The following is a 22,384-nucleotide window of genomic DNA, read 5'->3' on the forward strand; positions in this document are numbered from 1 at the left end:
CCTGCCTCACAGCCTAACCTTAACCCTGCCCATTAGTGTCTAAACCTAACCTCCCCCCGGTGGTGCTAGCTCGAATCACTGGCTTCAATCTGCCGTCTTGAAAATAGGCCACAGTGGTGGACGAAACGTGTTGCTGCCATTTTTACACTTTTTACTAAATTGAAACCTATGTTTATAGTGTCACTTAGGGTTAAGAAATACCAGTCTTCAAAATGTAGTCTTGTAGATTAATGTGTCAGGTATTATCTACCCATAGCTAATAAAAATGGGTGTGGTATGGAGGGGTGGTCTTCAGTTTACTGGCCAGGCTCCCGACGACCAGCATACCGGCGCCGGAATCCGGACCGCTGGCATACCGACAGCTTTTCTCCCTCTTGGGGGTCCACGACCACCCGGGAGGGAGAATAGATAGCGTGGCACGCATAGTGCGCCACCGTGCCCGCAGCGTGGCAAGTGCAGCAAGCCCGCAAGGGGCTCATTTATGCTCGCCCAGCTGTCGGTATGCCGGCGGTCGGGATTCCGGCGCCGGTATGCTGGCCGCCGGGAGCCCGACCGCCGGCATAACATACTACACCCGTATATCCGTATGGAGGGTCGACCACACTTACGTTGACAGTGTCTAGGTCGACCACTATTGGTCGTCAGTAACTAGGTCGACAGGGATTCTAGGTCGACAGGGTTTCTAGGTCGACATGTTCTAGGTTGACAGTTCAGAAGGTCGACATGAGTTTGTTTGTTTTTTAAATTGATGTCATTTTCTCCGTACAGTGGGGGTCATTCCGAGTTGATCATAGCTGTGCTAAATTTAGCACAGCTATGATCATGTTCCCAGACATGCGGGGGGACGCCCAGCACAGGGCTAGTCTGCCCCGCATGTCAGTCCGCCCCCCCCCCCCCTCCCGCACAAGTACAAAAGCATCGCACAGCAGTGATGCTTTTGTACTTGTGGAATAACTCTCGGCCAGCGCAGCTCCTGCGGCTGGCCGTGAGTTGATCGTTGCTGCCCCTAGTCGCAGCGGCTGCGTGTGATCGCCGTACAGTCTGTTGTCTTACGGGTTCTCGGGTACGGCACATCACGGACCGGGTAGATAGATTGTTGGGAGGGTTTGTAAAGACCCGGCGGTCTTGGTGCACGTTGGCACCAATGACATAGTTAGTGGTAGGTGGGATGTCCTTAAGAAAGACTATAGGGAATTAGGCAAGAAAATGAAGGCAAGGACATCTAGGGTAATATTCTCCGAAATATTACCAGTTCACGCACTAGCCCAGGGAGGCAGAGGGAGATTAGGGAGGTAAATGTGTGCCTTAGAGATTGGTGCAGGAAAGAGGGGTTTGTGTTCTTGGAACACTGGGCAGACTTCTCAGTCAGGCGCCATCTTTTTTTGTCGCGATGGATTGCACCTGAATGAGGAGGGGGCTGCGGTGCTGGGCGGTAGGATGGTTAGAAGGTTGGAGGAGCTTTTAAACTAGGTGTCTGGGGGGAGGGCTTAGGTAGAAGCTACGGGTCAAACAGTGAGAACAGGAAAGATGGGGGTAGTGAACAAATTGAGGGGAGGAGAAGGGGGCAGTGAAAGATCAGCCGGCAAGGCCAAGGGTATCTGCATGGGTATTGACACCGGAATTACTGACACGGGTTTGCCCAAGATATTCCAAATTTATTACATACTGATGATTATTGTACAACAATACGGTATATAGAAAGTGATGTCCGGGGGGCGTGGCCTAGCCTACATACTAAGAGGCAGCACTTTTGGTGAGCTCCCGGCCTGCTACATTTTTATTGCCTTTGGGCCACAAGACGGAGTGCTCTCCTGCTGTAGTGCGTCTTCTATATACCCTCTCTGTCGGTGTGTGAGGTTCCCGGAGCTGGGAGACACTCTTGCAATGTCTCTGCGGGTTGCGGCCTACACACTCGAGTGAAGCCGCGGCCTCAAGTAGCGCTTCCAGTCCGGGAAGCAGCGACGGCCGGCGCGGAGCACAGCGGACTTGTCTCTCTCCGCTGGAAATCAAGGGGGCTCTTACCTACTACCTCCCTGGAGCTGATTACCCTCTTTGGAGGCCCGGCACTGGATCAGGCTGACTCCCGTCTGCTGCACTGTGCTGGTGAGTGGCTGTTTGGCGGCTCCCGGCCCCAGCCTGTCCTTCACTCTCTCTCTCTCCCCTGGTGATGGCTGTGTTCTGTGTGCTCCTCCACTGGCCCCTTCAATGCCCCTATCCTCTCCCGTTCATCTCTGGGTTCCCAGTTAACCTATTTTTCTGCCTCAGATTTCACAGCCTGGGAGGAATATATCAACAGCATTGGGTGACTCTCCCTGCTTTCCTACTGGAATACACTCCCTATACCAGTGTACCTGCAGCTTCCCTTCACACCCACACTCCTGTCTCAGTATACACCTTATGGGAGCACCGTCGTTACTGGGTCATCAGGGGGCGACCTACCTGTTCCAGCAAGGTTCTCTGAGGTTATATTGGCTCACCGTTAGATGCTGGACACTACCGAATGGGGTCATTGAACCGCCTTTACTCGCCTCATTTGTCAGCTGAACGCCATTCTCCTTCACCCTGGTACCTTGCCCACTGCTAATTTACTACATGTGCTCCCCCCCACCTTGCTCTGTGATGCTCACCCCTTGACTCATGAGATGACCTGAGTCTGACCTACGGCCTAACACGCACATTGCGGTCACTGATGTCCGTTTCTACCACAGTGTTTGTTTGCATGTAACCTTGACTACTCTACTTTATTATTGAGGGAAGCCCCATATTATTTGCTTTATCCTGCTACACTCGGACATATCTGCTCCGGTGCATGCTTCCATGCACGGTATGCCACAAAAGCGCCGTCAGGCTCCTGCCCCATCCAAATCCAGTATTCTCAGAGCGTGGTTAAAAACTGGTACTCTTTCGAAACAACTGCCTACTGGCACAGGCACCCCTAATATCGCTGGCATGTCTTCTACCGATGCCCCGCTATTGGCTAACAATGTGATTTCTATAGTCACCAAAACGATTTAATCAAAGATGAGGTCGGCCCTGGCAGATTTCAAATCCGAACTCACTGATCTTGGTTCCAGAACGGACACCCTTTCGGCAGAAGGTGGATGAAATCTGCCAATACCAGGGCGTCATGGACCAGGAATTTACAGATCTTAGAGCTGACCCGGAGTCCTATAAGGACCATCTTGAGGACATTGAAAATCGCAACAGGCGGACAATATCCGCATTCGCAACATACCGGAAACGGAGTCTGCCGATTCTCTGCTTGCCTATTTGGAGGGCCTGTTTCTCCATCTGGTTCCTGATATTTCTCCTGATCTACTGCACCTAGACCGTGCTTATAGAGCCCTCCGTCCCAAACCACCACCCACTCAGCCTCCACGAGACGCTATCCTCCGCTTCCATTATTTTAAAGCAAAAGAGTAGATTATGACCGCTATCAAAGGACTCTCGGCTGTGTCCTACTCGGGATCCCAACTTCAACTATTCCAGGATCTAGCCCCATCGACACTTAAGAAAAGACAGTATCTTCTAAATGTCACTAAAACTCTGAGAAGCCACTCTATCAAATATAAGTAAGGCTTCCCTTTCCAGCTTTTGGTTACTAGAAACGGCACAACTCTCACGCTGTTAAGACCCCAACCCAGGGCTATGAACTGCTGAAGCTATTTGGTCTTCTAGACGAAATTTCGGAAATATGACGCCAACAAGTTGTTTCTACTCACTCGCCTGTGGCACCATCCCAGGATTGGACCATGACTTGACTGTTTTGATGCTACGCAAAGCTATCCCTTGTTCTTTGCTCAGCGATTTTACAAGCTATGTTCTATTTGTGAAGTTTTGATGTTACATGTTTTCTAGTTGGCTCTGTAGCTGGAGCACACCTGATGGTATACCGTGTACTTTTAGTACTTTTTGTCTTCAGTTACTCACCTCCCTGTTTGCGCCGTGAGTGTTATTCTTGCTCTTACTGCTAGGTCTCGCCTGGCTGCTTCCCTTTTACTTTCCCTCCTTCTTTTTTCTAGCTGTCTCATTGGGGGATGTATTTAATTTCATTTCTACCATACCTGCAGTCATTTCTGTCTGTCTTTCATCTCCTTGCTCTGTTCTACCTATCTAGCTTCCAGTGTATCTTATAATTCTAATTTACATCTACTTTTACATATTCATTATCTACACGTGTATAATCTCCCGCCCCTTTCCTCAGGTCATCTCATCTCATGTCCACACCTACCTAGTATGTTCTTCGTACCCCGCACCTTATATGTTTTGTTGTTCTTCATCACCCATGTCTCCAGAAGACACTCCCTCTTTACACCCCGGACCTGTCCCCGTTATAGGAGTAGGTCACCTTTTTTCCTTCCCTGCTCTTTCTTCTTCTCTCCATTTCTCTGGCCCCTTTGGTGGTCCTCTCTTTTCTCTTTCTAGCCAGTCAAGGTGTTATTCTGTTTTACCGCTTTACCCATTGTATTTTGATCCCCATGAAGCTGTCAGTTTTGACTCTTAATGTAAACGGTCTCAATTCTCCCACTAAACGAACCATGGCCATTCAATATTTCCACCGACGTCGACCTCATATAATCATGCTACAAGAGACCCACCTCAAAGCTCCTCATCCTTCTCTCTCATTTACTCCACTGCAACTCACCTATCATTATACATGATGCTATCTCAGATCCGCAGGGCCGTTTTCTTATTCTCACAGGGACATATAACCAAGCCCCAATCACCTTAGCTTCAGTATACGCCCCTAATGGACAACAGGGCTCTCTTTATGCCACTTTTTTCAATCACTTCGCCCAGATACCCCGCGGACTCACTATAATTGGGGGGGATTTTAATACTATCTTGGATCCTAAACTTGATAGGTCTCACTCCCCCCATACTCCCCCTAAACATGCTAAAACTTCTAAGCTGCTTCTGCCAATGGCATCTTAACGAATCCCTCCTTTTAAAACAGTCCAATGTGGTGGAAATCACTACGGCTCTTACAGAGTTCAGCACCAACGCCACCCCTGATATTCCCCCCACCACCCTGTGGGAAGCCTATAAAGCTACCCTTCGGGGTAACCTTATCAGTTTAGCAGCCTCACACAAACACATGGAACGGACTCGCATATTGGAACTTGAAACATCTTTAGCCCCCTTGACTGATCTCCATCATAGATTTCCCAAACGCTGCACTTATTTGAAGATCCTAGCTGTCAAAGGTCAGTTATCACAAATCCTCTTGAAAAAAGCAGCTCAGACGCTACTGTGGGTATGTCAGACTTTCTACGAAAAGTCTGATAAAGTTGACACCCTAAAAGCCCGCAAACCGAGCCAAACGCACCCGTAATCGTATTCACACACTAAAATGCCTCAACGGCAGTACCACTCATGACCCCCAAGTAATGATGCGACAATTCCGGCAATTTAATTAATTACTTTATAACCTCTCCCATGACCCCGCTACCATGACTCCGGATCTGGCCTCTATCACCCATTACTTAAACTCCTGCTCTTTATCTAAACTATCTGCGACTCAGCTTCAGACTCTTAATTTAGCGATTACTGACATGGAAATTAGAGCAGCTATAAAATCACTACACCGCTCTGCAGTACAGGGCCCTGACGGCTTCACTGCTCTTTATTATAAAAAATTTACTGAACCTCTACTTCCCCTATTTAATTCGCTATTAGAGGGCAGTTCGCTCGATGATGCCACCACCAGGGCCAACATAATAGTCATCCCAAAGCCCCAGAGAGACCCCACAGAGCTTGGAAACTATAGGCCGATTTCCCTCCTGAATGTTGATCTAAAACTTTTTGCTAAAATTCTTGCCATGCGACTCGCCCCTATATTATCATCCTTAGTCCATCCAGATCATGTAGGCTTCATACCCAATAGGCAAGCATCTGAAAATACACGACGGTTAATAAACCTCATCCATATAGCTTCAATCCACTCGGTGTCGGCCTTGGTGGTGGCGCTCGACGATGAAAAAGCCTTTGACAGGGTAGCTTGGCCTTTTCTGCAACAGACTCTCTCTACTATGGGATTTGAGGGAGCCTTCCTCCACAGAGTTAATTCCCTTTATCATAACCCAACGGCGTTGGTTTTGGTTAATGGCCTTTCATCTGAACCCTTTTGAATGAAATACGGCACCCGCCACGGCCCCCTTTTCTACCCTATTGTTTGCCCTTGTCATGGAACTGTTGGCCGCAAAGATCAGACTCAATAAAAGTATCACGGTATAGTGGTGGGTCGATCAGATCATAAGATTGCTTTATATGTGGATGATGTGATCTTGACACTGACTAATCCTACTATTTCCTTTCCGACCCTGTTTGATGAGGCTCGCACCTATGGCCATTATTCCAACTACAACATTAACACAGATAAAACGGAAATTCTAGATATAAATATGCCGCATTCAGATCTTCTATTGTTACAGGCTGCATATCCTTTTCGATGGTAACCCAGCAAACTTAAATATTTGGGTTTCTATCTCAAGAAATCGTACAACCAGCTTTATGCTGCTAATTTCCCAAGGTTGCTGGCCTCCATTAGATCGGATCTCTCGGCCTGGGACAAGCAGTTCATCTCATGGTTCGCCCGCACTTCGGCTGTCAAAATGAATATTCTTCCCCGCTTATTATATCTCTGGCAAACACTCCCTATTCACATCTCCATACCAACCCTCAAACATCTCCAGCGTGAAATTTAAAATTTTATATGGGCAGGTAAAAAACCGAGAGTTAAAATGCTCATACTGCAGAAACACTACAACTCTGGGGGTGTGGGCATTCCTGACCTCCTTAAATACTTTCGAGCTGTCCATTTATCCTCCTGTGTACATTGGCATGCCCCTCCGAATCAGAAAGTGTGGACGTATATTGAAGCTCACACACTCTCTGTTTATTCTCCTTCTATCCTCTTATGGTACCCACCCTCTTACCGACCAACCTCTATCTCTCTTCTCCCTACAATCCGGTTCTCGTTATCCATAAGGGATTTTTGCATGCATTTCTACAAATTTTGTTCATTTCATCCACTTTTAGTCCCCCTCTGGAACTTTCCTGTCTTCACCCCAGGCATGGATCACCGCCAGTTTTCGTTATGGACTAACCACAACCTCTTATTCCCTTTAGGCTTCGCCCCTCTGCGCACTTTCCCAGATTTTGCTAGTTTGCAATCCCGTTTTTATCTCCCCCATAAGATTTTCCATCAATTCCTACAGATACGACATTTCTATCACTCGCTTGAACGCCCTCCCTCGACTATATCACTTTCTACCATTGAATCTCTTTGTATTCTTCATCAGTCTTCTAAGGGACTCATATCTTCTCTGTATCAACTACTACTATCTCACAAACAACCCTCCAAAGAAACCCATGAATTGGCCTGGGAAAAAGATGTGGGCAAGGAACTCACTCCTGCAGAATGGTCTCAAATTAAACAAGCAATATTGAAATGCTCGATCTCTGTACGTATAAAAGAGAACGCATACAAGCTCTATTCTCATTGGTATCTAGTTCCTACCCACCTCCATACTATCTATCCCACCATGTCAGACCTTTGCTGGCATCAATGTGGCCAAAGAGGGACTTTCTTACATATATGGTGGACTTGCCCTTGTATAAACCACTATTGGAAGGAAATACATAAATTAATTAAAAATATTACTGATTTTGATGTACCCCCTTCACCTCTATATTCACTTTTAGCTAGGACTATCGCCCACCTCCCATGCTCCACTCATGAATAGATTACCCATATACTCAACACCGCTAAATGCCAAATTGCAGTACATTGGAAGTCAATCACCTTTCCCCCCTTACCCGCTACTATTAACGCTATCTGGTCAACTTACAGACTGGAACGAATCTCTTCAGTTATACATGATACTCCAACTCAATTTGTCCGTGTCTGGTCACCTTGGACCGCTTACTATGAGGCTGAACCCCCTTTAGCAACCATTTAATTTCATCCTGCGTTGCTGATACACAGACACCTCGACTGGCTACTACTCTACTACTTTACTGCTTTACTTCTCTCCTTTTTTACTCCCATTCCTCTGTCCTTTTCTTCCCTTATTCCTATATTCTTTCACTTCTCTATTTCTTTTCCCCCCTTCTCTCTCTTCTTTTTCTTGCCTCTTCTTTTCTGTTTTCTCATGTTTTGTCTTTTCTTTCTATTCCTTTTACAGCACTTTATACTGATTCATCTACGATTTCCCTTTTTATTATGGGTTTCTCTGATTATTAATCTGATTGTTTTTCCCCATATAGTAAAAATTGTTACAATTTCTTCCACTATTTTATATATGTTACACCTTTTTTTGATCTCTATTATTGTCCTTGAAGCACTCATTCCAATATCTTGTTATTTACACTATCATATATGATACTCTGTTTATAGAGATACTGGGTATGATTGGTGTAACTTTTTTCTGTTTTGCTCAATAAAAATTAAAAAAAAAAGAAAGAAAGAAAGTGATGTCCATAGCATAAGAGAAGATACTAGCATCAGGTGGAGGTGTTTAGAAAGCAGTAAGGAAGGCTGTATTAAGTATGAAGGGGGTGGAAAGGGAGGGAGGAGATTAACAGTCGGTAAGAGTAATTCTGGAAAGGCACTTGTAAATATTGATAAGATACCATTAAATCAAATGGGCATGGGAGATGCTAAACTAAGATGCATGCTTGCGAACGCAAGAAGCCTATCAGGTAATATGGGGGAATTGGAATGGCTTGGATCAAAGACTATGTATGATATTATAGGTATTACGGAAACATGGTGGGACGACTCTCACGACTGGGTTGCGAATTTGGAGGGATATTTTCTTTTTAGGAGGGACAGGGCTACCAAAAGGGGTAGAGGGGTATGTCTCTTTGTTAAACCATCTCTAAAACCAAACTTAATAGAGGGAATTTTTGAGGGTGCAGGAGATAACATGGAGTCGCTATGGGTTGAGATCACAAGTGGGGGCACTGAGGCAAAGAAACTAGTCATTGGCACGTGCTACAAACAACCGGATATTAGCGTACACGATGAGGAACAACTTTTACACCAAATTCAAAAAGTAGCAGGAATGGGGGACATCCTAGTGTTAGGAGACTTTAACTATCCTGATATAAATTGGAGTAATGGTTCATGTGTAAAAACTAGGAGCAGCAGGTTTTTAAATATATTGAAGGATCAATTCTTAACTCAATTAGTTGAGGACCCAACTAGAGGTAAAACTATTCTGGACCTAGTTATTACCAATAATGTGGACATTATATTAAACATTAAAGTTGGGGAGACCCTGGGAAACAGTGATCATTATATGATCACATTCAACATCAGTTTTAAGAAACATAGCTATAAGGGAGCGACCAAAACACTTAACTTTAGAAAAGCTAACTTCAATATGCTGAGACGGGCACTAAACGACATTGATTAAGGCAAAAATGCGCATGCGCATGGTACGCAGTGCGCATGCGCTAAGTATTTTAGCACAAAACTTAGTAGATTTCCTCACGTCCGAATGAAGAATTTCCATCGTTGAAGTGATCGGAGTGTGATTGACAGGAAGTGGGTGTTTCTGGGCGGAAACTAACCGTTTTCTGGGAGTGTGCGGAAAAACGCAGGCGTGCCAGGATAAAACACAGGGCGTGTTTGTGACGTCAAACCAGGAACGAAATGGGCTAAGCTGATCGCAATGTAGGAGTAAGTCTCGAGCTACTCAGAAACTGCTAAGAAATTTCTATTCGCAATTCTGCTAATCTTTCGTTCGCAATTCTGCTAAGCTAAGATACACTCCCAGAGGGTGGCGGCCTAGCGTGTGCAATGCTGCTAAAATCTACCAGCGAGCGAACAACTCGGAATGACCCCCACTGACTGGGAAGTTTTGTTTCAAGGCAAGGACCCATCGGAAATGTGGGAGGCTTTAAAAGGGTTGTTTGAATACAATATTCACAAATTCATTCCCATGAGCAGTAAACGCAGGAGTACTAAACAAAAACCAATGTGGCTCAATAAGGAGGTCAAGGAAGCAATGGCTAATAAGAGGCGTGCTTTCAAAACACTTAAATCTAATGGAGGAGAGGAGAAATTCTGGTATTACAAGGAATGCAATAAAAAATGTAAAAAAGCGATAAGGGCAGCTAAAATTACAAACAAACAAAAAATCACTATAGAGAGTAAAACCAATCCTAAAAAGTTGTATAAATATATAAACAGTAAAAGGTTAAAGAAGGAGAATGTAGGCCCTTTAAAAGATGAATTGGGAGCTTTGATAAATGATTAACAATTTTTTTTCATCAGTATTTACCAGAGAGGATGAGCCGGTGACATTAGTGCATAATGACAGTGAGGGTAATGACTCTTGGCTTGATGCTTGTTTAAGTGAGGAAGAAGTCCTGGAGAGACTAGGTAACGTGAAGATTACTAAATCACCAGGCCCAGACGGTATTCATCCAAGGGTTATTGTGAAGCTTAGGTTACAGCTAGCAAAACCCCTATACTTCATTTTCCAAAGTTCAATTATATCAGGCATGGTACCAAGGGATTGGTGCATAGCGGAGGTAGTGCCTTTATTTAAAAAGGGAAATAAAAATGATCCTGGAAACTATAGACTAGTTAGTTTAACCTCTATAGTGGGTAAAATATTGGAAGGCATTTTGAGGGATAGCATAGGGGATCACCTACAGGCAACAAAGTTTATTAGTAAACGTCAGCATGGTTTGGAAGGGACAGATCATGCCAAACCAACTTAATTAGCTTCTACGAGGAAGTGAGCAAGAATTTTGACCATGGAAAAGCAGTGGACGTGGTGTATTTAGATTTTGCAAAAGCCTACGATACAGTGCCTCATAGGAGACTGATCAACAAATTGCGGGAACTTGGTCTAGGTTATATTATTTGTACATGGATAAGTAATTGGCTGGATACAGAGTGCAATGAGTAGTGGTCAATGGGATGTTCTCCAGTTGGGCACCAGTAGTCGGCGGAATACCACAAGGGTCAGTTCTTGGCCCATTGCTCTTCACTATATTTACCAATGATCTAGCAATAGGCCTGGACAACAGGATTTTAATACCTACTTCTAGGAGAAAAGGATTTACCGGTAGGTATTAAAATCCTGTTTTCTCATACGTCCTAGAGGATGCTGGGGTCCATTTCATGACCATGGGGTTTATACCAAAGCTCCAGTACGGACGGGAGAGTGTGGATGACCCTGCAGCACCGATTGACCAAACTTGAGGTCCTCATCGGCCAAAGTGTCAAACTTATAAAATTTAGCAAAAGTGTTTGACCCTGACCAAGTAGCTGCTCTGCAAAGTTGTAATGCCGAGACCCCCCTGGGCAGCCGCCCAGGACGAGCCCACCTTCCTAGTAGAATGGGCCTTCACCAACTTCAGCAACGGCAAACCAGCCGAAGAATGAGCATGCTGAAACGTACCTCTGATCCAGCGCTCAATGGTCTGCTTAGAAGCAGGACACCCAATCTTGTTGGGAGCATAGAGGACAAACAGAGCCTCTGCTGTCCGTATCCGAGCTGTTCTAGCGACATAAATCTTCAAAGCCCTAACCACATCTAGAGACTTTGACTCAGTGAACGTGTCAGTAGCCACTGGCACCACAATAGGTTGGTTTATGTGGAAAGATGAAACCACCTTCGGAAGAAAATGTTGGCGAGTTCTCAACTCCGCCCTCTCTTCATGGAAGATCAGGTAAGGGCTCTTGTGAGACAAGGCCCCCAACTCAGACACCCGCCTTGCGGATGCCAAGGCTAAAAGCATCACCACTTTCCAAGTGAGAAACTTCAACTCTATCTCCTGTAGAGGTTCAAACCAACTCGATTGAAGGAACTGCAACATCACATTAAGGTCCCATTGTGCCACCGGAGGCACAAATGGAGGCTGGATGTGCAAAACCCCTTTCACAAAGGTCTGAACTTCTGGAAGAGAAGCCAATTGTTTTTGAAAGAAAACTGATAAGGCCGAAATCTGGACCTTGATTGACCCCAATCTAAGGCCCGCATCCACACCAGCTTGCAGAAAATGGAGAAAACGTCCCAACTCAAACTCTTCCGTAGGAGCCTTCTTGGATTCACACCAAGACACATATTTTCCCCAAATACGGTGGTAATGTTTAGACATTACTTCTTTCCTTGCCTGAATAAGAGTGGGGATGACTTCCTTGGGAATACCCTTTTGGGCTAGGATCCGACTCTCAACAGCTCCGACTCTCAAATGTAGCCACGGGAAGTATTGATACACACACGGCCCCTGCTGTAGTAGGTCCACCCGAGGAGGAAGAGGCAGAGGATCTTCTATGAGCAACTCCTGAAGATCTGGAAACCAAGCCCTCCTTGGCCAGTCTGGGGCAATGACGATTGCTCAAACTCTTGTTCTTCTTATTATTTTGAGAACTTTTGGAATCAGTGGAAGTGGAGGGAAAACATATACCGACCGAAACACCCACTGGGTCACCAGTGCATCTACTGCTATTGCTTGAGGGTCTCTCGACCTGGAACAATATCTCTGAAGCTTCTTGTTTAGACGAAATGCCATCATGTCTACTTGAGTAACTCCCCAAAGACTTGTCACCTCTGCAAAGACTTCTTGGTGGAGGCCCCACTCTCCTGGATGGAGATCATGTCTGCTGAGGAAATCTGCTTCCCAGTTGTCCACTCCCGGAATTAAAATTGCTGACAGAGCTCTAACATGTCTTTCTGCCCAGAGGAGAATCCTTGTCACCTCTGCCATTGCCGCTCTGCTTTTCGTTCCGCCTTGCCTGTTTTTGTACGCGACTGCTGTTACATTGTCTAACTGGATCTGCACGGGATGATCTTGAAGAAGATGTACCGCTTGTAGAAGGCCGTTGTAAATGGCTCTCAATTCCAGAACGTTTATGTGAAGGCAGGCTTCCTGACTTGACCATTTTCCTTGGAAGCTTTCCCCCTGTGTGACAGCTCCCCAGCCTCGGAGACTTGCATCCGTGGTTATTAGGACCCAGTCATGAATCCCAGACCTGCGTTCCTCTAGTAGGTGAGAACTGTGTAGCTACCACAGGAGCGAAATCCTGGCTTTGGGGGACAGGATTATTTTCCGGTGCATGTGTAGGTGGGATCCAGACCCCACTGGAATACTCTGGCATGAAATCGGACAAACTGTATGGCCTCGTAGGCCGCTACTATTTTCCCCAACAACCGAATGCATTGATGGATCGACACTCTTGTTGGTTTCAATATTTGTTTGAACATTTTCTGGATTTCCAGAGCCTTTTCCACTGGAAGAAATACTCTTCGTACTTCTGTGTCCAGAATCATCCTTAAAAAGGACAATCTTGTCGTCGGTTCCAACTGCGACTTTGGAAAATTCATGACCCAACCGTGTTGTTGGAGTATTGACAGGGAGAGTGTGATGTTCTACACCAACTATTCCCTGGATCTTGCTTTTATCAGGAGATCGTTCAGATAAGGAATTATATTGACTCCTATTTGACGAAGGAGGACCATCATCTCCGCCATCACCTTGGTGAATACCCTTGGTGCCGTGGAGAGTCCGAACGGCAACATCTGGAACTGGTAATGGCAATCCTGTACTGCGTATCTCAGATAAGCTTGGTGAGGAGGATAAATGGGAACATGTAAGTAAGCATCCTTTATGTCTACTGACACCATGAAGTCCCCCTCCTCCAGACTGGAAATCACTACCCTCAGGGATTCCATCTTGAACTTGAACCTTTTCAGGTAGAGATTCAGATTTTTCAGGTTTAAAATCGGTCTGACCGAGCCGTCCGGCTTCGGAACTACGAAGAGGATTGAATAAAAACCTTCTCCTTGCTGAGACAAGGGTACCAGGACAATGACCTGATCCTGACATAATTTTTTAATTGCCGTTGTTAATGCCTCTCTTCCTGGAAGAGAAGCTGGCAAGGTCGATTTGAAAAATCGGCATGGGGGGACGTCTTGAAACTCTAGTTTGTACCCATGGGACACTATTTATAAGACCCATGGGTCCAGGCCAGATTGAATCCAGATTTGGCTGTAAAGTTTCAGACGTGCTCCCACCCGAGTGGACTCCCGCAAGGGAGCCCCAGCGTCATGCTGCAGATTTGGCAGGAGCAGGGGTTGACTTCTGCTCCTGGGATCCTGGAGACACTGCTGAATTCATTCCTTTTCCCCTTCCCCTACCTGCAAAGAAGCGGGAACCTTTGGCGTTTTTGTATTTGTTGGGCCGAAAGGACTGCATGTGAGAGTGATGTGTCTTTTTTGCTGGTGCAGGTGCAGAAGGCAAGAATGTCAACTAACCTGCGGTAGCCGCCAAGACTAACGCATCCAGCACATCACCAAACAAGGCCTCACCTTTATACGGGAGAGCCTCCATATTTCTTTTGGAATCTGCATCAGCACTCCACTGGCGAATCTACAACGCCCTCCGAGCCGATACTGCCATGGTAGCGGTTCTTGATCCCAAGAGACCAATATATTTCATGGTTTCTAGTAAGTACGCAGCCACATCTTTGATATGACCTAACGTTAGGAGTATCTCGTCTCCATCTATTGTGTCAATGTCTAATGACAAGTTTTCTGACCACTTTTCAATGGCACTACTCACCCACGCACAGACAATGGTAGGCCTGAGTAGTGTCCCATTGACACTACTCAGGCCTACCACCTCACTCACTTGCGGTCTGTCGGCTCTTTAAGTGAAGCCATTCCAGGCGCAGGGAGAAACACCTTTTCTCTTTTCTGACAGGGTCCTGTCTAAAATGCGGGGTGACTACCACCTTTTGGAGAAAGGCAAGCTGCCTAAATTCCTATTGGGAATCTGAAATTTCTTTTCAGGTTAAATCAGACTCCCTCCAAGAGACTGTTCAACTCCTGAGGTGGAGGGAAAATTACATTACTTCTTTACTAAAGTAAACCCTCTCCTTGTGGTAAAAGAGGGGGCTTCGTAACTTCTAACACCTCCTGTGGCAAATAGGACATTAATTTGTATCCAGCGATATAAGAATTGTATGTAATGTCTACATGTATATTGTAATGGAGTCTGTGACACAAAATGGTTTCCAACCTGTCCTTTAAATGAACCCATAGTTACATAGATATGGGAGTAGAGGACACTGATGTATAGTGGGAGAGTCAGAGGTTAGTTTATGGCTCTTACCTTATCTAAGAAGCTATAAACGACATTACCACAAGCCAGGCCAGGCCAAGAAACCTGACCTCTGGAAACTTAAAAGGAAGACAGTTGTTGAAAGTGAAACCAAGTAAAGTCTGGTTGTTACTGCTCAGGTACCCAGCATTGAGAGAGTTAATGAAAGGGTGGGGGGGCCTGCAGCTATGAGGGGGCTATATCTGTCCCTCACACACACACTGTCTTGTTCATTCTCTGAGGGAAGCAGCCAGGAGCTGGGAATGCACCATATATCTTCCATTGTGAGATCCCTCCACACAGAAAGCTAACTGAGGTTGAGTAAGTTAGGCTTCTGAAATTATTCTCTTTTTGTTTATTGAGACTGCTAGTAACCTGTATATCTTTTCTAAACTCCTTATATTCTTTGTAATCTTTTTACCAGTGTAAACCCGAAGATATTTCTTGATTATAATAAACATATAATTAGATCTGACTGCTGTGTTCTTGAACCCAAGTCAAGCCAAGTGAAGTACGTTACCTATGGTTTTCATGAGATATTGAGATTGGTGATCACAGGTGAAGCTAAAGACACCTGCAACGTCCGCAATACGTTGAAAAGTCTTTGCTGGTGGCAGCGGAGATTCGCACGGCGCTGGCGCAACTCTCGGATTGGTGTATCCGGAGAGTGAGGCGGCCGGGGTCCGTGACAAAGTGGCTGGCAGCGTGTGGGATTGATAAATAACTTTTTACAAGAACTTGAGTGAGTGGGAGTAATTCCACTTCACCAGAGTCAGAACTTGGGCTTACATATGACAATAGTTAGAAATTATATACCGTGAACGCAGTCTCTGTTCCCCTCCCCTTCTCTTGTTTTTCTTTTCTATTATTTTATTTTGGCGAAAATGAGATCAAAGATGACTAAGTCTAAGCATCTGATGAAGGATGATGGCAAACCTGTGCGTGGGAAAGATGCATCGCCCTGTGCTGCCGAGACAGTAGGGGATGTATTGCGCACTGGACTGTTACGTACTGCGAGTAGTAATGGTGCCATGCTGATTTCTGATGTGGACTCTGTTATCGATGTGAGGCCTGTGCATATGGCCTTGGATGAATATTCGCCAACGGATATCAAGTATGGGAAAGATACAGAGCATCATGATGGCTGCAAACCTGTGCGTGGGAATGATACATCGGCCTGGGCTGCTGAGACAGTAGGAGATGTATTGCGTACTGGACTATTATGTACTGCCGGTAGTAATAGTGCGACGCTGGATTCTGATGTGGACTCTGTTATCAATGTGAGGCCTGCTGTGGCTGCCTCAAATGTGGATCTTATCCCCCCGTTCCTGGAAACTGTCGGAGCTGCGTGCTGGACAGGGGAAAAGTGTTCCAGTGCACGAGAGGAGAGAGAGATAGGGCCTGCCAGTGCTGCACGCCTGGTGCAGAGGGAGTGTTCTATGGCAGAAACGAGTTCTGCAAACCGAGTAGCTAAGAGAGAGTGTGAGCTACAAATTGCATCAGGACAAGAAAGTGATTGCTCGCGATACCATGAGACCAGGGAGGTCACTGTTAAACCTTGCCTGGATCAAGTCCCTAGTATGACGGACTATGTGAACGTGGACAGTACTGCAAATACCCAGTGGAGGTCAGGCACCTCTTACAGCTACACTGAAGATCCTGACCTGGATAAGTATTTACAGAGTGCAATTTCATCTATGAAGTCATCTCCAGCCTGGGCAACCCTTATGCATCTGGGGCAACAGATCCTTGCCGAAAGCCAAGCAGCTCTGGAACGTGAGGCTGCCAGGGAGATGGTAGAAAATTCCTGGCAACCATCTGAGACAGAGTCAGAAGAGCCATGGTGGGATGACCCAGCTGAACTGTTTGCCAGGATGAGTACAGATGAGCTAATCAATGAATGTCAGCTGCAAGGTATCTCCTGCTGCAACAATTCCCGCAGGGAGATGATCATGCAGCTCACCTATGCACAGGACGATGAAAGCAACGCCTTCAGCCAGTATCGTGCAGAGTTTCGCAGCTGGGGTGCCGATGCAAGTACTTGGATATTGCTGAGAGAACTGGCGGAATGTTTTGAATTAGCGCAGCAAAAGGCCTATGATTGTGGAAAGCTTGCTACCCCATTTTGGAAGGATCAGTGCCGCCGGGTAGATGCTGAATGGCATCGTCTACAACAGCTTCCGTTACCAGCTTTAGAAACAAAGGTCCAGCCTGCAGGGGTGCCCCACGAGGAAACGGTACCCCTTCCTGTTAACATGGTTGTGGAGCCTGCTCCTGAGACATCACATCACAAGGCCCAGTTTAAACTGCTGGGAGAAGATGAGGAGGTGAGCAGCATGCTCCCAACAGATGCCCAAGATTTGTTGCTGGAAGAGGCTGATTTTCAGGAGAACCTGATTGTGGAGGAGATTATGTCGACAAGAGAGGGGGGAGTGTCAGATATTATTCCCAAGAATGTGTTCGTGAGAACTGACTTTGGACAATTGATAGCACAATCTGTGCCTGACATTTCTAAGTCGGTTGAAATATGTGAATCATCTCAGGTAGTATGTGATGATGCTAAACCTTGCAATGGTATTGCTCTGTGTACAGTACCTCTAATGCTATGTGATGCTGCTTTATCTTGCACAGAAGTGACTCTGGGTAAAAACCTAGTGCCCCGTGAGCATTTTGCATTTTCTACTGTGCTAGAGACTTGTGATAATACCAGTGAAATGAACTGTATTGCTGCAGGAAATAACCCTTCTTTTCCTCAGGGGACCCCCGCTGATCCACACAACATTATTGCCAATGTATGTGATGCTGAGAATGTTACCAACCAGTGTGAACTAGAAAATAACATGCCAATGTCTATGTGTAGGGACAAAGAAATGACTCCCTGTATTGTTGAAAATGTTCAAATTGATTTGCAGGTACTGAGGGGCCCCGAAAACAGGCAAACGTCTATGTATAAAGGAGGGGAAATGATTCCTTGTATTGATGATAATACTGTGTTGAATACTTTATGTAATACCACGCCTGGGGTAGCAGTAATGACACGCAGTGCAGCAGCACAGAAAATCTGTGATTTAACCCCTGCAAGTGGGGAGGGTGACTCAAAAGCCAGAGATCCCCCTCTGCCCCCCTCCCTCCCTTTGAAAGTTGCAAGCTCAGATACTGGCCTAGGGAAGGGAGTCAATGAGGATGATGTATTGTTTTGTATGCGTGTTATCAGTAATTCTGATGATGCAAGTATCAATATAGGAAATAATGTGTCTGAGGTGAGGTGTGACCTAGCTATAGGTACCAAGCAGAGGGCAATGCAGAAGGGCTGCACATTAACCCTTGGAAAGGAATCAGAAAGTACTTCTGCTGATAAAAGACTGTCTCCTTTACACTTAGCAATGAAAGTTGAAAACGTATCAGTGTCAGGAATTGCTGTGCCTGACATAGGCACTGATGTATGTATAAAGTGTGAAATTGTGGTCAACCAGAAGGAGAATCCCCATTTACAAGTGCCAGGTGTTAAGATGAACAAAAGGTTTGGACAGGAGTGTGATGAAAGTTCTGCCATGCAAACCCCCCTGTGTCCTGACAGAGAACAGCCAGGGAGGGGTGGGCCACGGTCAGAAGCTGCAGAACCTCTGAGGGCGAGGGCCTATCAACCTTCTCCTGAGGCTGAGCCAGGAAAGGAACATGTTATTCTTTCTCCAGGTGTAGGTAACAGGAGTGTAGAAGTACACAGTGGTTATTCACAGAGGTGTATGGAGGTGGGCAACCCCAGTCTTGTGAAGATGGGGCCGAGTGACAAAGGCCATAGCTGTGACGCAGCTATAACACATACACTAACAGCAGAGCTAGCAACACAGGGAGCACCGTGTACGAAAGAGTGTGTTCCCATCACAAAACACATATTTGCCCACTATACCAAGGAAGGGCTGCCCCCTGCTTTGTTCCCTCACACTGATCCGCTCATCAGAGGTGAGGAATTCCAAGCAGGACAACCAGCTGACTCTGACTTAGCATCTGTAAAGACACAGATCAGTCAGACAGGCTGGGGAGATAAATCAGGAAGAATTTCTTTGAGAAAGAGACATTTAGGTGATGATCCCAATGTCCTAGGTATACCCCAAATGATGTGCAGTGGAACCTGTCAAGGGCATCCCATAGAGCAAGGTGCCCCCACCTCCGGGACCGTGTGGGTGAGGGGCAGGCAACCACATCAGGAAAGAGCACAAGGGCAGGAAGAGTTTGTTGGGGAGAAGTATCTAGGTGTATTTTCCCCAGTATGTGTTAATGAGGAAATTTCTCCCCATTATAGTACCACTAGACCCGCCGAGTTACAGACACCTAGGAATGATGTGGGCACACTGTATAAATATGTGACGGGTGGCCTCGCTATAGGTACCCAGCAGAAGGCAATGCAGAAGGGCTGCACATTAACCTCTGGAGGAATCAGCAGTGGTTCCTTAGATCGAAGCAGTGAATGGCTAGGGACAGGAGGAATCTGTCAGAGTGAGCTGAGTAGAGTCCCTAGAGAAAGGGGAAACCTCATAAAATGGTGCCTGATGCTGCAGCGTTACAATTTTTCCATTATGCACAGGGAAGGTGCAGAACACAGTCATGTGGATGGGCTTTCACGCCAAAATGAGCAGGTGGTCAGTGGCGCACAAGTAAGACTGTGACGTGTGTCACTAGTCCCCTTATGCTTCAATTCACTGGCGGGAATGTGGCAAATAGGACATTAATTTGTATCCAGCGATATAAGAATTGTATGTAATGTCTACATGTATATTGTAATGGAGTCTGTGACACAAAATGGTTTCCAACCTGTCCTTTAAATGAACCCATAGTTACATAGATATGGGAGTAGAGGACACTGATGTATAGTGGGAGAGTCAGAGGTTAGTTTATGGCTCTTACCTTATCTAAGAAGCTATAAACGACATTACCACAAGCCAGGCCAGGCCAAGAAACCTGACCTCTGGAAACTTAAAAGGAAGACAGTTGTTGAAAGTGAAACCAAGTAAAGTCTGGTTGTTACTGCTCAGGTACCCAGCATTGAGAGAGTTAATGAAAGGGTGGGGGGGCCTGCAGCTATGAGGGGGCTATATCTGTCCCTCACACACACACTGTCTTGTTCATTCTCTGAGGGAAGCAGCCAGGAGCTGGGAATGCACCATATATCTTCCATTGTGAGATCCCTCCACACAGAAAGCTAACTGAGGTTGAGTAAGTTAGGCTTCTGAAATTATTCTCTTTTTGTTTATTGAGACTGCTAGTAACCTGTATATCTTTTCTAAACTCCTTATATTCTTTGTAATCTTTTTACCAGTGTAAACCCGAAGATATTTCTTGATTATAATAAACATATAATTAGATCTGACTGCTGTGTTCTTGAACCCAAGTCAAGCCAAGTGAAGTACGTTACCTATGGTTTTCATGAGATATTGAGATTGGTGATCACAGGTGAAGCTAAAGACACCTGCAACGTCCGCAATACGTTGAAAAGTCTTTGCTGGTGGCAGCGGAGATTCGCACGGCGCTGGCGCAACTCTCGGATTGGTGTATCCGGAGAGTGAGGCGGCCGGGGTCCGTGACACCTCCTTTATAGCTAAAACATGTTTTGAATGCTTTTTGCTAACTTAGGACCTATTCCCCTGGTCCGTGTCGGTATCAGTTTGTACTACTTGTGCAAAATTGTATGTGACCCAGAGGGGTCCCTGTGGATGAAAGGCAGAACTATTAAAATTCACATCTTCAACAGATTATATTCAGTTTTATGACTTCTGGCTCTGTGAGGGAGGTGACAGCGTGCTGTGGGAGTGAGCATCTAGGCACGGCTAGCTTTCAGTTCCCTTCAGGAGCTAATGGTGTCCTGTCAGCCAGAAGCAGAGCCATGAAACTCTTTAGGAAGTTGGTTCCTACTTCTGCCCCCTCAGTCCCACGAAGCAGGGAGACTGTTGCCAGCAGTTCTCCCTCAAAATAAAAAACCTAACATAAGTATTTTCAGAGAAACTCAGTAGAGCTCCTCTGGAGTGCATCCAGTCTGCCTGGGCACATTTCTAAAACTAAGGTCTGGAGGAGGGGCATAGAGGGAGGAGCCAGTTCACACCCTTGAAAAGTCTTAAAGTGCCCATGGCTCCTGCGGAACCGTCTATACCCCATGGTCATGAAATGGACCCCAGCATCCTCTAGGACGTATGAGAAAGCACAGTATCAATCTTTGTAGATGATACTAAACTGTGTAAGGTAATTAATTCAGAAGGCGATGTGGAGTCTCTACAGAATGACTTAGTTAAACTGGAAACCTGGGCATCTAAATGGGGAATGAGGTTTAATATAGACAAATGCAAAGTTATGCATTTTGGGGGGGGGGGGGGGGAACACATGCATCCTACACTCTAGAAGGGGAAAATATAGGGGTAACTATGGTGGAAAAAGATTTGGGGGTGCTCATAGATAATAGGCATAATAACAGTACACAAAGTCAAAGTGCGGCAAAGAAGGCAAGTAAAGTGCTTGCGTGCATTAAACGGGGCATTGAGACAAGGGACGAGGATGTAATCCTGCCACTGTACAAATCATTGGAACGTCTGCACCTAGAATATTGTGTCCAGTTCTGGGCACCGTATTATAAAAAAGATATCTGGGAACTAGAAAGAGTTCAAAGAAGAGCTACTAAACTGATAAAAGGGTTAGAGTCTCTGGAGAACGAGGAAAGGCTTGCTAGGTTAAATATGTATACACTAGAAAAGAGGTGTCTAAGAGAAGAAATTATTAATATCTTCAAATATGTAAAGGGTAATTACAAGGAGCTAGCAGAGGATTTCTTAAAAGTACTCTATATAGGACGCGTGGGCACTCGCTTAGGTTAGAGGAGAGGAAATTCCGTACACAACATAGGAAAGGGTTCTTCACGGCAAGGGCAATAAAGATTTGGAACTCCCTGCCAGAGAGGTTTATAATGGCAGACTCTGTAAATGTATTTAAAAGCGGATTGGACAAATTCCTAACTAGTAAATGTATCCAGGGCTATAGCATTTAACATATTGACATTACATTATCTGGGAGTGGTAAGAATAATTGTTTTCATTTGGTACTAAGCCATTACTTCAGCAGGCACATTATAATAAGAATAGATTAACACAGAATACAGGTTGAACCCGATGGGCAGTTTGCCTCTTTTCAGCCTGACTATGTAACTATGTAACTCTACCCATGTCACAGCCCACCTGCTTGTCCTCCACGGGCTTCTCCCTGAGATGACAAGTTA

This window comes from Pseudophryne corroboree, chromosome 5 (genome assembly GCF_028390025.1).
Source record: "Pseudophryne corroboree isolate aPseCor3 chromosome 5, aPseCor3.hap2, whole genome shotgun sequence".
Taxonomy (NCBI): Eukaryota; Metazoa; Chordata; class Amphibia; order Anura; family Myobatrachidae; genus Pseudophryne; species Pseudophryne corroboree.